This window comes from Caretta caretta, chromosome 3 (genome assembly GCF_965140235.1).
Source record: "Caretta caretta isolate rCarCar2 chromosome 3, rCarCar1.hap1, whole genome shotgun sequence".
In the NCBI taxonomy this organism is placed as follows: domain Eukaryota; kingdom Metazoa; phylum Chordata; order Testudines; family Cheloniidae; genus Caretta; species Caretta caretta.
In genome coordinates, this window is record NC_134208.1 from 103,790,711 (window position 1) to 103,804,100 (window position 13,390).

The 13,390-nt window shown below is 44.5% G+C and overlaps 1 long non-coding RNA gene across 3 annotated transcripts in view; it reads right to left on the reverse strand.

The window, feature by feature from the left end:
• Positions 1 to 1,595: 1,595 nt before the first annotated feature.
• The window catches only part of LOC142071564 (uncharacterized), a 37,646-nt gene continuing 25,851 nt past the window's right edge, over positions 1,596 to 13,390 (reverse strand). For 2 of the 3 annotated variants that reach the window (XR_012667671.1, XR_012667672.1), the window contains exons 2-3: positions 4,880 to 5,163; positions 1,596 to 3,980 (exon numbers count right to left, since the gene is read on the reverse strand). This is a non-coding gene — a long non-coding RNA (uncharacterized LOC142071564). Of the gene's footprint in view, positions 3,981 to 4,879; positions 5,164 to 12,519; positions 12,616 to 13,390 lie in introns of those variants that run through there. The other variant, XR_012667673.1, reaches the window with a different exon arrangement.

The following is a 13,390-nucleotide window of genomic DNA, read 5'->3' on the forward strand; positions in this document are numbered from 1 at the left end:
ACAAAGCCACTCACTCAAATTTGTCCCAGGCACCCCCTGTCATAACAAAGGGGAGGTGAGGACAACCTTGAGATGAGGGGGGAGGGGCTGTGCAAGTGTACACAGTGCACATTGGTTAATCCAGGCCTGATTTCTGTGGGTGCAATTGCATCCACTGGAAGCTGCCTAACACTGCTGCTGTTTCTCTCTCTCACCCTCTCTATTTTGAACGTGCACTGCCTGCTTCAGAAAGGAGAGACCAATTATTCACAAGAGGAAATATTCTCCATTCAGTGAGCACATCGAATTCCCTATTAATATGAAAGGAGAGAGTAGACTCTGGAGGAAAGCAGAGCAATATATCAATTCTTATTAACTGTCAACACCAACATGGAAAAATACTTAAGCAAATTGGCAGTTTATATCTCCGGCTAACTTGACATATCAGAGTTATGAAATGCACACTCAGAAAGAAGAACTGCCAGTCGATGAGGTTGTTGGTGAGTCAGATAAATAAAAAACCATTAAAGCAACTGGCAGTTTTTCTAAAATCCTAATTAAAAGCCCTCTGAACCATAAATAAATGGGGGGTGGGGAAGCAATAGAAATGCAGGGGCAGATCCTCAGCTCGTGTAAATTGACTTAGCTCCATAATGGAGCTATGACCATTTACACCAGCTAAAGATTGGTTCCACAGGCTTTTTCCTGTTTATTTCCCCTTGTGCTGGTTCTCTGACAACATTATGTTGTCAGTATACAGATTTAAATGAAGTATAGGCTACATGCTTTTACTGACAGGTAGTAAAGTGTTATTTGTTGTGTGCATGGCAATAGACTCTGATCCAAAGAAAAAAAATCACAGGAGATTAGGGGGTCTGGGTGTCCTCTCCCTTACACCAGTGCAAATCAGGAGTAACACCACTGAAGTGAATGGAGTTACACTAATGTAAAGCTGCTATAAATGAGCGGGGAATCAGCATTTATGGGTATGTCACCTTTGTCCGCCTTGCCCTTATCCATCCTTCCACAAATGCAAGTCAATGCTACACCATTCTATTTTGTTGTGAGCACGTTCTTTTCATTTCTGGCCAAAGAGCTTTGTCACGGGGTCGGGCCAGCGCGTTTTCGGTCTGCCCAGCGGTCACTTGTAGTCTCTAGCTATCCAGTCCCTGATTCGGGTTGTCCTCCGATTGTCTTGCCTGCGGACTACAGGACCCGCCCATCTTCGCTTTGTGTCATACATCACCTGCACTGCATTGGTCACCTCTGTACGCCTTCCGATCTCTTCATTCGGTATGTGATCTTGGAGCAATATGTCGGAGGGTATGTCTACACTGCAATTAAAATCCCATGACTGGCCATGCTAGCTGACTCGTGCTCATGGGGCTCAGACTGCAGGGCTGTTTAATTGCAGTGTAGACGTCCAGGCTTGGGCTGGAGCCCAGGATCTAGGGCCTTGCAAGGTGTGAGGGTCCCAGGGCTTGGGCTGCAGCCCTCTCCCCAAAGTCTACACTGCAATTGAACAGCCCTGCAGCCCAAGCCCCATGAGCCCAAGTCAGCTGGCACAAGCCAGCTGCAGGTGTCTAATTGCAGTGTAGATATACCCTAAGAGTCAACTGAGTTTAATACGCAGAGCTGAATAGACATGGAAAAGTCAATTTGGCTTATTTAATACAATCAATTCTAAATTTGGCAAATTCACATGTCCTGAGGAGGCAGTCCTTTACTCAGTACAAGGAAGTACATTGTGATACCATCATCAACGTGGGTGGGGGAACAAAATTCCAAGATTACTAAAGGAATGTGACAGCAAATTGATCACTCTCTGACAGGGAAGGCATAAGATCTATTTGTCAACTTTGCTCAGAAAAGCCATAAAACAGATAGACCAGCTGTCTTACAACATGTGTATTATTTCTTCTGAACAGTCAATGCATCCCCTGAGCTAAATGGCTAGAGTTGTTCAGTTCATCTCAGAATTTCAACATTTAGGAATGTCGAGAAGGGCTTTTTAAGCTACCATGTAACAGGTGTGAAAAAATAATGTGTGGAACTGTTTAGACATTTACTTTGAAATACGTCAGTGAATGTCCCATATTACTATAGAGCACATTTCACTTGTCTGCAGCAAAGATATATTTATGCACCCAAAGATCTCAGAGCATCCCATTCAAATATTTGCATTAAACAATTGGAACAACTGACACAGAGAGAGCGAAAGGCCAAGATTTTCAGGAGCAGCCTCTAATTTTGGATGCCTCAGTCCTGGGAGCCCAACATGAGACACATAAATTCACATTTTCAGAAATTCTGCTCACCAGGAACTCCACTTGAAGTCAATGGGAAATCGGAGGCTGGGTGCCCAATTCTCCTGAACCCCAGTGTAAATCAGGAGCAACTGCACAGGAGTCAAGGGATCTGCACTGTTCTGAGAGAGAGTAGGAACAAGAGGAGGGCCCAAAAATGGAAACAACCCAAAATCAGAGACAATTTTTGAAGATACGGGCCTACGTCACTCACCTGCTTGCACAAAATTACACAGCAACCCTGTTTCACGGTCAGGAATAGAACCCAAATCTAGCGACACCAGTCCTGGTGCTTTAGCCACTAGATTATACGTCTATGCTTAGAATGCCATCAACAAATAGGAGGAGGGTCAAAAGACAAATAGCAAACAGTAGAACAGTACGTTGCTAGTTGTATAAAGTGGTGACCTTACCGTACAGAAATATAGAAGAGCTATACCATAGAAAAGCAAGGGGACAACTGGCAAATGGAGAAGTAATAAAGAATTAAGTCAGCTGAGATTCAGTGCTTCCTAGGTGTAGGTGAAGTTATGTTGAGTTGGTAGCAACTAAAACTGCTTTATACACAGAGGGGTGTCCCGGTTGCTCGGGAAGGTAAGAAGTATTATTCCCAAATTTAAACGCATAGAAGAGAATAAAATTCTGAGCTGTCACAGGAGTTTTTGTTGATGGCTTTCACTGGAGATCTGTGAGTTGTAAAATGTGCATTCTAGTTGTTTTTATTTCATATACAATAAACATAAATGCTTTCTTGCAGAAATCAATGACTCTTTAAAAGGTTTGTTTGCGGTCTAAAAGATTTGCAAAGTCAGTGAAGAATGCTGTTGGGGGAGTTTTGGCAAGAGTTCACAGCATGGAGACAATAGTATGTAATAGAAGTTGGAAAACATTTAGAAAACTTGGAAAAAAAACAGCTTGTGTAACACTGTTGCACTCTCCGATGATCTGGGGCGGGCTTTTACCGCTCACCTTTATGGAATGGGAGTACTGGCTGGAGGCGAGGGGAGGAAAGTATGCCATTGTATGTTTGTTTGTATGCAAAATAAATAGTTGTTTTGTCTAATGTGGATATTTATTAAATCATGGACGAATAGCCTGAGAGCTTTTTTGCCACGTCAGCAAAGCAGACGTAGGAACAGCAAGAACTAGAACTGGTCGGGACATTTTTGACTAAATGAAATTTTGGCGAAATATGCTGTTTCACAGAGACATATGGGTTTCGACGAGAAAGAGGGAGAAAGAGCATGCACTCATGCATATTTACTTCTCAAATAGCTCAGGTTTTGATCCAAAACCAGACATTCTGAGACAATTCCATTTCTGTGACAATGTTCTAAAGGGTTTGATTTTGTTCCAATATGGAAGGAAAACAAATTTCTAAACCTCACAAGTTTCCACAAAACAGCACAGTTGTCAACTTTTGCTAGAACTCGGCCAAAGGAAGCCTAGGAGGCTCAGATCATGGTGATGGTGGTGGGTGTGTTAGACACCGGAGATATCCTACATAAATCTATGCCATAGCGCTGCTCACAAAATATTTCTGGGAACCTTCCGACTCCCCAGTTCTCTAAGCAGCCACCTTGTTGTAGAGAAGTCTTTCTAATGACATTTTCACACTTGCTTGCTGAAACCATAGTTATGAGACATTGCAGTATTCCACCCTTCTTACTGAAGGGCATAGGCAGTGGTTGGAGCCTAAAAGGGTGAGAATAGAAAGCAGAAAGGTGGTTGATGAATATAATGCCCATATAATCAACAAGTACACAACAATGCCCTGAGGGGCCCTCCCACCTGAAAAACTAAGGTCTTGTCTATACTGGGGACTTGCCCTGATTACAGGCATTGGTGGCCACCAATGGGCACCCCATGTGTAGACACACTAAGCCACAATTTGCAAAGGTGCAGCTTATCACTGCTTAAAACTGGGGTAAGCCCACCTGGGGCAAAGAGAAATTTTGGCTGGCTATTCTTGGGATTGGCCCCAGTGCTATTAAACTGGTCAATGGAACTCAGTGGATGTGATCAGGGAATATGCCCAGGGTAGACAAGACCAAAAGGGAAGAATGAAATAAAAGTACTCTTGCAAATCCATTCCCAACTAATGGTCCTCACAAAACAGGAAGGCAAAAAATATCTGAATGACACATACCTTTCGTTCCAAACCAGTATCATTTGAAGCATCAGTGAGATAATATTTATATATTAGGATAAGAATCCTGTAATATAAAAAGATTTCTGCCTTCATTGTTACACAGGCTGTGCAAACCTCAGAAGATTCAGAGCTTTGGTTCAGATAATCAAATGTCTGGCTGCACATATTGGAAACAGATCATTCTAGAGATCTAGCTGGAAAACTTACGAAAACTGGCTTGCATTTCCAGTCCCAGCCAAAATTAGAAAGGACAAATATCAATATAGGAATTACACTTTTTCTGAAGATTCCATTTGAGGTTTTGGATCATTTCTTATTTTATCCAAGCCAGCTAGTCTAGAATGACCCCGAATACTCTATTAGGGACTGACGCACTGTTACAAACAGCTGCTTTCAAAATGCATGTTTGCTTTTTGTAATAGTTAAAACCAAAGTTACCTACCTGATTCTAGTTCATTACGCAACAGATAACGGCATGAGAAAGCTGAAGGTCAGCCAGCTAGCTGTAGGGATTAGCAGCAAGAGCGCCACAGTGACAAGGCACGAGTTCTGGAATAGCTTCAGGTCTCTTACTCGCAGCCCATAGCAAAGGAGGTTTGTCAGCCACTGGGAGGAGATGGTGGGAGTAGAGGCACTCAGTTCTTCCCAAGCAACTCTTGTCACCCAGTCTGCCTTGGAGAAGGCCGTCCATTCATCCTTCATGCCAGATGTTGAGTGCTGCATTCACTGCAATTTAAAAAGAGAGGAATTAGAGGAATAAGGGAAGGGACTTCTTGAAAGGTTGGAAGATCCTTAGAATTCCTCTTGGAGTTGCTACATACCATTGCTCAAGGGCCAGACAGTAACATTGGCAAAACACAAATAAAATCAAATACAAAGAGAATTAGGTGATCTATTTTTTAAAATAACATAGGCTATGCTGTATTGCTTCAGATTACACTAGTGTTCCTTCCCAATAGGTTAAATAGACAAGGGAATGCGTAACAAGTATATGCATCAGTGTTCCTCATTATCACGGACACCAGCAGGGCCCAGAGCCAAGGTTTTGTAAAAGCTATTTTGGACAGCCCATCTCAATCAGACCTAGTGATTTGTCAGAGTAACAAGGGGTGTGTGAGGCACAAGCCAATCTGAATCAGCTGACATGTCAGTGCCCATTTTCTGATCAAACAGATGTCCCATGAGCTGGCTGATAGAAGATCATGGTTCTAGAGCAAAAGTCAGCACACTTGTAAAACAAGTCAGGTCAATAAACTTCAGTGCAGTACTAGTCTACACCATGGCCAGCTTGGATCAGACACTATTGCTACATTCCCCGTGTTTTTTAATGCTCATATTGAAGTCTAACTTCAATGTTAACCCATTTCTCACAACACTTAAATGGTGACTGCAGCATTCCTTCATTCAACCAGATTTTGTAGTCTTCATCCCAGATCTACCAGAGTGGTAGAACTGCTGGAGTTAGAGTGGAGAGTGTATTCGCACACCTGTAGCAAAATAATTAGATCCAAAGGTGTAGCCAGCCATTTGATATTTATCTACACAACGGCCAGTTCACTGCCCCCCAGTACACGATAAACCTACAAACTCCCAATGTATATTTGCCATTACACACAGTAAGAACTGTGTGAATACTAAATAAAAAGTTCCATGAATATTCTCACATCCCTTGTGCTCCCTTCCTGCAAACATTCACACCACTATTTAATTAGCACTAATGGCAGCAGAAAGCAAATTTTACACACACACACTCAAACACTCATGGATTTTAAGTTCTCTTTCCATAAGCATTTGCACAAGGTTATAACTACATTCATATATTTGGTGGGGAAACAATACCAGGTGACTTATTCCATTAATCACCTCTAAACTATAAAACCTGAAGTTTGGAGTTCAGACTTTGAGCAGCTGCTTTAAAACAAACAAAATTCAGGAGAAATTTCTTAGAATAATGAATATAAAATCTTTGCACACAACTGGCCAAATTCCATCTCATATGTGATCATGGAATATCAATGGGAAGCCTCAGTGAGGGCCGCTAAACCTAGACATCTAGCAGTGGGTTAATAAAAGATCTGTTCAAGATGATGCACCAAACTGGGCTCCAGGAAGTTAAAACTGAGCTAGGACAATGGGAACACAAATGTGGCAATAGCATGTGTACCGGCAAACCTACAGTGAAAGGGGTGTTATGTCACATATCACAGGAAGAAAAGGAGTACTTGTGGCACCTTAGAAACTAACCAATTTATTTGAGCATAAGCTTTCGTGAGCTACAGCTCACTTCATCGGATGCATACCGTGGAAACTGCAGTAGACATTATATACACACAGAGACCATGAAACAATACCCCCATTCCACCCCACTGTCCTGCTGGTAATAGCTTATCTAAAGTGATCATTAAGTTGGGCCATTTCCAGCACAAATCCAGGTTTTCTCACCCTCCACCCCCCCCCCCCACACACACACAAACTCACTCTCCTGCTGGTAATAGCCCATCCAAAGTGACCACTCTCTTCACAATGTGTATGATAATCAAGGTGGGCCATTTCCTGCACAAATCCAGGTTCTCTCACCCCCTCACCCCCCTCCAAAAAACCACACACACAAACTCAATCTCCTGCTGGTAATAGCTTATCCAAAGTGACCACTCTCCCTACAATGTGCATGGTAATCAAGGTGGGCCATTTCCAGCATAAATCCAGGTTTTCTCACCCCCCCACCCCCATACACACACAAACTCACTCTCCTGCTGGTAATAGCTCATCCAAAGTGACCACTCTCCCTACAATGTGCATGGTAATCAAGGTGGGTCATTTCCAGCACAGATCCAGGCTTTCTCACCCCGCCCCCGGGGAACACACACACACACACATAAACTCACTCTCCTGCTGGCAATAGCTCATCCAAACTGACCACTCTCCAAGTTTAACCAGAACGTCTGGGGGGGGGGGGGGGGGGAGGAAAAAGCAAGGGGAAATAGGCTACCTTGCATAATGACTTAGCCACTCCCAGTCTCTATTTAAGCCTAAATTAATGCCTCCAGCTTTCACCCTGACAACACCACACAATCCATCGTCTACAGCCAAGCTCTGCGATGCAACCCCATTTGCTCCAACCCCTCAGACAGAGACAAACACCTACAAGATTTCTATCAAGCTTTCTTACAACTACAATACCCACCTGCGGAAGTGAAGAAACAGATTGATAGAGCCAGAAGAGTTCCCAGAAGTCACCTACTACAGGACAGGCCTAACAAAGAAAATAACAGAACGCCACCAGCCGTCACCTTCAGCCCCCAACTAAAACCCCTCCAACGCATTATTAAGGATCTACAACCTATCCTGAAGGATGACCCAACACTCTCACAAATATTGAGAGACAGGCCAGTCCTTGCCTACAGACAGCCCCGCAACCTGAAGCAAATACTCACCAACAACCACATACCACACAACAGAACCACTAGCCCAGGAACCTATCCTTGCAACAAAGCCCGTTGCCAACTGTGCCCACATATCTATTCAGGGGACACCATCACAGGACCTAATAACATCAGCCACACTATCAGAGGCTCGTTCACCTGTACATCCACCAATGTGATATATGCCATCATGTGCCAGCAATGCCCCTCTGCCATGTACATTGGTCAAACTGGACAGTCTCTACGTAAAAGAATAAATGGACACAAATCAGATGTCAAGAATTATAACATTCATAAACCAGTCAGAGAACACTTCAATCTCTCTGGTCACGCAATCACCGACATGAAGGTCACTATCTTACAACAAAAAAACTTCAAATCCAGACTCCAGCAAGAAACTGCTAAATTGGAATTCATTTGCAAATTGGATACTATTAATTTAGGCTTAAATAGAGACTGGGAGTGGCTAAGTCATTATGCAAGGTAGCCTATTTCCTCTTGCTTTTTCCTACCCCCCCCCCCCCCCAGACATTCTGGTTAAACTTGGATTTAAACTTGGAGACTGGTCAGTTTGGATGAGCTATTGCCAGCAGGAGAGTGAGTTTATGTGTGTGTGTGTGTGTGTGTGTTCCCGGGGGGGCGGGGGGGTTGAGAAAGCCTGGATCTGTGCTGGAAATGACCCACCTTGATTACCATGCACATTGTAGGGAGAGTGGTCACTTTGGATGAGCTATTACCAGCAGGAGATTGAGTTTGTGTGTGTGGTTTTTGGAGGGGGGTGAGGGGGTGAGAGAACCTGGATTTGTGCAGGAAATGGCCCACCTTGATTATCATACACATTGTGAAGAGAGTGGTCACTTTGGATGGGTTATTACCAGCAGGAGAGTGTGTGTGTGTGGGGGGGGGGGTGGAGGGTGAGAAAACCTGGATTTGTGCTGGAAATGGCCCAACTTAATGATCACTTTAGATAAGCTATTACCAGCAGGACAGTGGGATGGGAGGGGGTATTGTTTCATGGTCTCTGTGTGTATATAATGTCTACTGCAGTTTCCACGGTATGCATCCGATGAAGTGAGCTGTAGCTCACGAAAGCTCATGCTCAAATAAATTGGTTAGTCTCTAAGGTGCCACAAGTACTCCTTTTCTTTTTGCAAAGACAGACTAACACAGCTGTTACTCTGAAACATATCACAGGAAAATATTTCTCCAGGCCAGGGTGCCTCTGCATGTGACCTCCCCAAAGAACTTGCTGGTAATCAGGAATCCCAACCACCCATTTGTGAGATGAGAGTACACTATTGGGCTCTCACACCTCATTGACATGTAGGAGATACAGAGACTTATCAGCCATTAACTCCTTCCATGCTGATTGCTGCACTGACCTGGATTCAGCTTCCACAGGCATTCTCCGAGGCATCTGCCTTTCAAAAGGAACCAATGAGATACCTGAGTCAATACTTTCTGTGGGGCTTAAGCACACCAGGGTTCACAGACAGGGTCTCTGACTACCCTCATTGTGCCTCCTGGAGATACCCAACAGGCCTTTTCCACTTCTAATATAAGTCACAAGGCCTGCGTTGATCCTTTACCTCTCTTTGAATATTGGGCCAATAAAAAATGTTCTTTAACCTTTCAGTGTCCTCTGCCTTCCCAAGTGTCCTGCAAAAGACCAATCGTGGGCGAATAACATTAACTCCACATGATGCTTTGAGAGCCCAATCAATTATTTGTAGGGTTTCCCAGACCTTCTATTTTTCCTCACCGGGGCCTCCCAGTACAGCCTACCCTCCTCTATAAGAACCTACCCCTGGCTTTCTCTGTCTGGGTTCTTACTGTGGACGGCTTCGTTAATACTATCTAGAATATTGTCAGCATTTTGCTCTGCAGCAAACTCTGTTTGCTGTCATTGGCAGGGTCGAAGATTCCTCCTCCCCCTTCCTTTGGACATTCCCTGCTGATAAGGGGACAGGGGCTTCTCCTTCCCTCTCAGCTGCCTTTCCCTCCTCTGAGGTTATCTCTGTGAACTCAGGGAGGTATTCCCTTTTACTACAGGCCCCAATATTAACTGCTTTGGGCAGCACTAGTGTGTCCCTTCCCAGCCAACACATTAGGTGGTAAATTCTTAAGTACTCCTTAAACTTTCCCACTTCAGTTCAATGCTAGTCAAAAGTACTGTGGTTTTATACTGTCCTAAAGCTAGAAGTTTCACCTGCTTCCAGGGAGCATAGCATTCTCCCAAATCACATCCCTCCTGAGCAGGGAAATCTGAGCACCAATGTCTCGCCACCCCTGGCACACTGTACCATTATCTTGGCCTGTTTCATAAACTATTTACCTACCGCCAGGTAGACAGACCTGACAAAAGGAGTAATTGTGGCACCTTAGAGTGAGGTGCAGCTCACTTCATCGGATGCTCATGAAAGCTCATGCTCAAATAAATTTGTTAGTCTCTAAGGTGCCACAAGTCCTCCGGTTCTTTTTACGGATACAGACTAACATGGCTGCTACTCTGAAACCTGTCAGACCCGACAAAGTTAACCAGAACCTCCTCTGCCACCATTGAAGCCTCTGACTCAAGGGTAGCTTCATTCATCTGAACTGATAGAAGACTGAACTTGGACCCCCACACTTAGGGCATTGCCTTTTCATTTGATCAAGTGACCCACATAAGTAACACTTTCTTGGGCCTTCCTCTTGGTCTGGGGTCCAGTCATTAGGGTTACGAGAAGGTGATTGAAACTGGGGTGGTGTGGATTTAATTCCCTCTCCTCCCTCCTTTTTCCCTGGAATGAACTCTCTTTTATGCCAGGATTGTGCCCTGCCCTTTGGGACTTGTGCTCCCTAAATAGTCTCACTTGTCAGGTACAAGTCAGCTGCTGCCGCAGCTGCTTCCACTGATGGAACTTCCACTGCTCCCACACAGCCGCTCGCACTTCCTGAGAGAAAACCTCAAAGAACTACGCCTGAGAAAACAGACCGACCAGCTTGTCTTTATCCCCTTTACTCTTTATACATTTGCTCAAATAATCCAACATTTTGTGCATATACCCCCCAGGACTTCACTTAACAACCTTTTTGCGGTTTCTGAATTAGAGACGATATGCCTCTGGAGTAATCTTTTTAACACAGACTCCTGGAATTAAACGTATTTCATAACTTCACTGACATCCACATCATTAAATACTTGCAAAACTTCTCCAGTCTGTTTGGGAATTAGGACAGTCATTCTCTAGCCATCAGGGATTTTATGTACCCTGCATATTCTTTCGAAGGCAGTTAGATATTCTTCAGTGCAATCAGGCTCTCCGAAGCTTGGGTCCAGCTTGGCCCAGCTGTGTGATCCCCTGGCAGGGATTACTCACAGGCTGAGAGATCAGTTTTTGTAAGGCCAGCATGCTCAGGGCCACAGTTGCCAACTTTCATGCGGTAAATAAGCACCCCGACTTTCACAATAAGCCAAAAATGAAGCTAATCCCATTTCAGAACAAGGCCAAAACAAGCCGATCCCTAAGAACCCCAACAGTCTATGTGCCTAGATCCCCCCGGCGTGCAGTCTGGGACTGTGGTGGGCCCGCTGTGCCTCTCCCCGCCTTGCCCCTGCTTGCCCCCCCCTTGCCCCAGCTTGCAGGAGCCAACCAAAAAAAAAGAAGCAAGCAACAACAAACAACAAGCTACAAGCCAAACAAGCAAAAAACTACAAGCCAAAAACTAGCCAACATGCAACTCACAAGCCAATTAAGCCAAAAACAAGCCCAATTTTTGCTTTTTTCCCGCAGGTTTGGCACGTCTGCTCAGGGCTTGCAATCTCTCTTATGCTTTTTCTAGGGCTTCTGCTTCTTGGGTTTCATGCTTTTTTGTCTTCTAGGTCCAGTGCTCTTGGTGGACCACTTCCAGGGCTGCTTCCTCTGCCTCCCACTTTTGCTTCTCTGCCTCCTGCTCCTGTTCTGTATTTCTGCTGTTGCCATCTTCTGGACCTCTATCTCAGCCAGTATGAGTTTCATGGCTGTCTTACCAAGAATTGGGTCAGGCTGGTTTTCCAAGTCTGTAGGCACACTCAGGAAATCTGGCTGCCCTTCATGTTGCTTGTCCTATGCCACAGCCAGGGCTTTCAACCCCTCCACGCTTGTTCTGGTGGCAAACAAGCAGCACTCTGTACACAACTCTTCCAACTACTTTCTGGTATATTTAGCATACGGTTCTTTGCTAATGCTGCCTTTTCTGCTGCTCTATTCCCTACTCAAAATAAACAGAAAACAATAAACGATGACCTTTCCTGTACCTGTTCCCAACCTTCTCATTTGTGAATCTCTTAGTGTCTAAAGTATTTGCTAATTAAGTGCCTGGAGCGTGATGCTTAGCTAACCAGCAAACTGGGCGTATGTCCTGCTGACTACACCACTGTGACACTTCCCAGGGTACCCCAGGTTGTGAGGCACCTCGCCACCACCTGCCTTCTGGGGTTCCCTTCTGCCCCTTGAGGAAGTCTTGTCTGTGCCTGCTGTGGATCAGCTGCCTGAAACCACCAGCCACTGGCAGCACAAGTGCAGCTTTTCAGGAGTCCACAGGCCTCGCTCGCTCCGTGCAGGTTAGCAATAGGCCCGCACCAACTCCCGAGTCTGCCAAGCCACCCTCAGGAGTGTTCAGCCCCTGTTCCACTGACCTCTCACAAAGCTCCCAGATTCACTGCTCCCAAAGGAACAGTGCAAGCCAGCTTGCAGCATTCCACTCAGGATCTCCACTCTGCACTACACACATCACTTAGACATATCTGCACACAGAAAGAGTGAAAACAAGAATAAGTTCATCATCAAAGAACAGGGATTCAAGTGATAGACAGCAAGAATGGTAGAAACAAATGGTTACATACAAAATAAAATCATAACACGCTTTTTCTAGAGCATTAACTTAACTCACAAGACATTCCCCCCGTCTCCTACAAGATAGCTTACCCCAACTCCTTTCCCCTGCATTCTCAATCAGAACCCTTGGCTGAGAACCCTTCTGTCAAGGTTCCTTCCCCACTCTGAACTCTAGGATACAGATGTGGGGACCTGCATGAAAACCTCCTAAACTTACTTTTACCAGCTTAGGTTAAAACTTCCCCAAGGTACAAACTATTTTACCCTTTGACCTTGGACTTCCACTGCCACCACCAAATGTTTATCTGGGTTTATTTTATCAGGAAAGCATTGTTTGGAAACGTCTTTCCCCTCAAAATCCTCCCAACCCTTGCACCCCACTTCCTGGGGGAGGTTTGATAAAAATCCTCACCAATTTGCATAGGTGACCACAGACCCAAACCCTTGGATTTTAAGAACAATGAAAAAAGCATTCAGGTCTTACAAGAAGAATTTTAATAGAAGAAACAGTAAAAAAGAAGTAATAATAAAAAGAATCACCTCTGTAAAATCAGGATGGTAAATACCTTACAGGGTAATTAGATTCAAAACATAGAGAATCCCTCTTGGTAAAACCTTAAGTTACAAAAAGAGACACAGACAGGAATATCCATTCTATTCAGCACAGCTTAA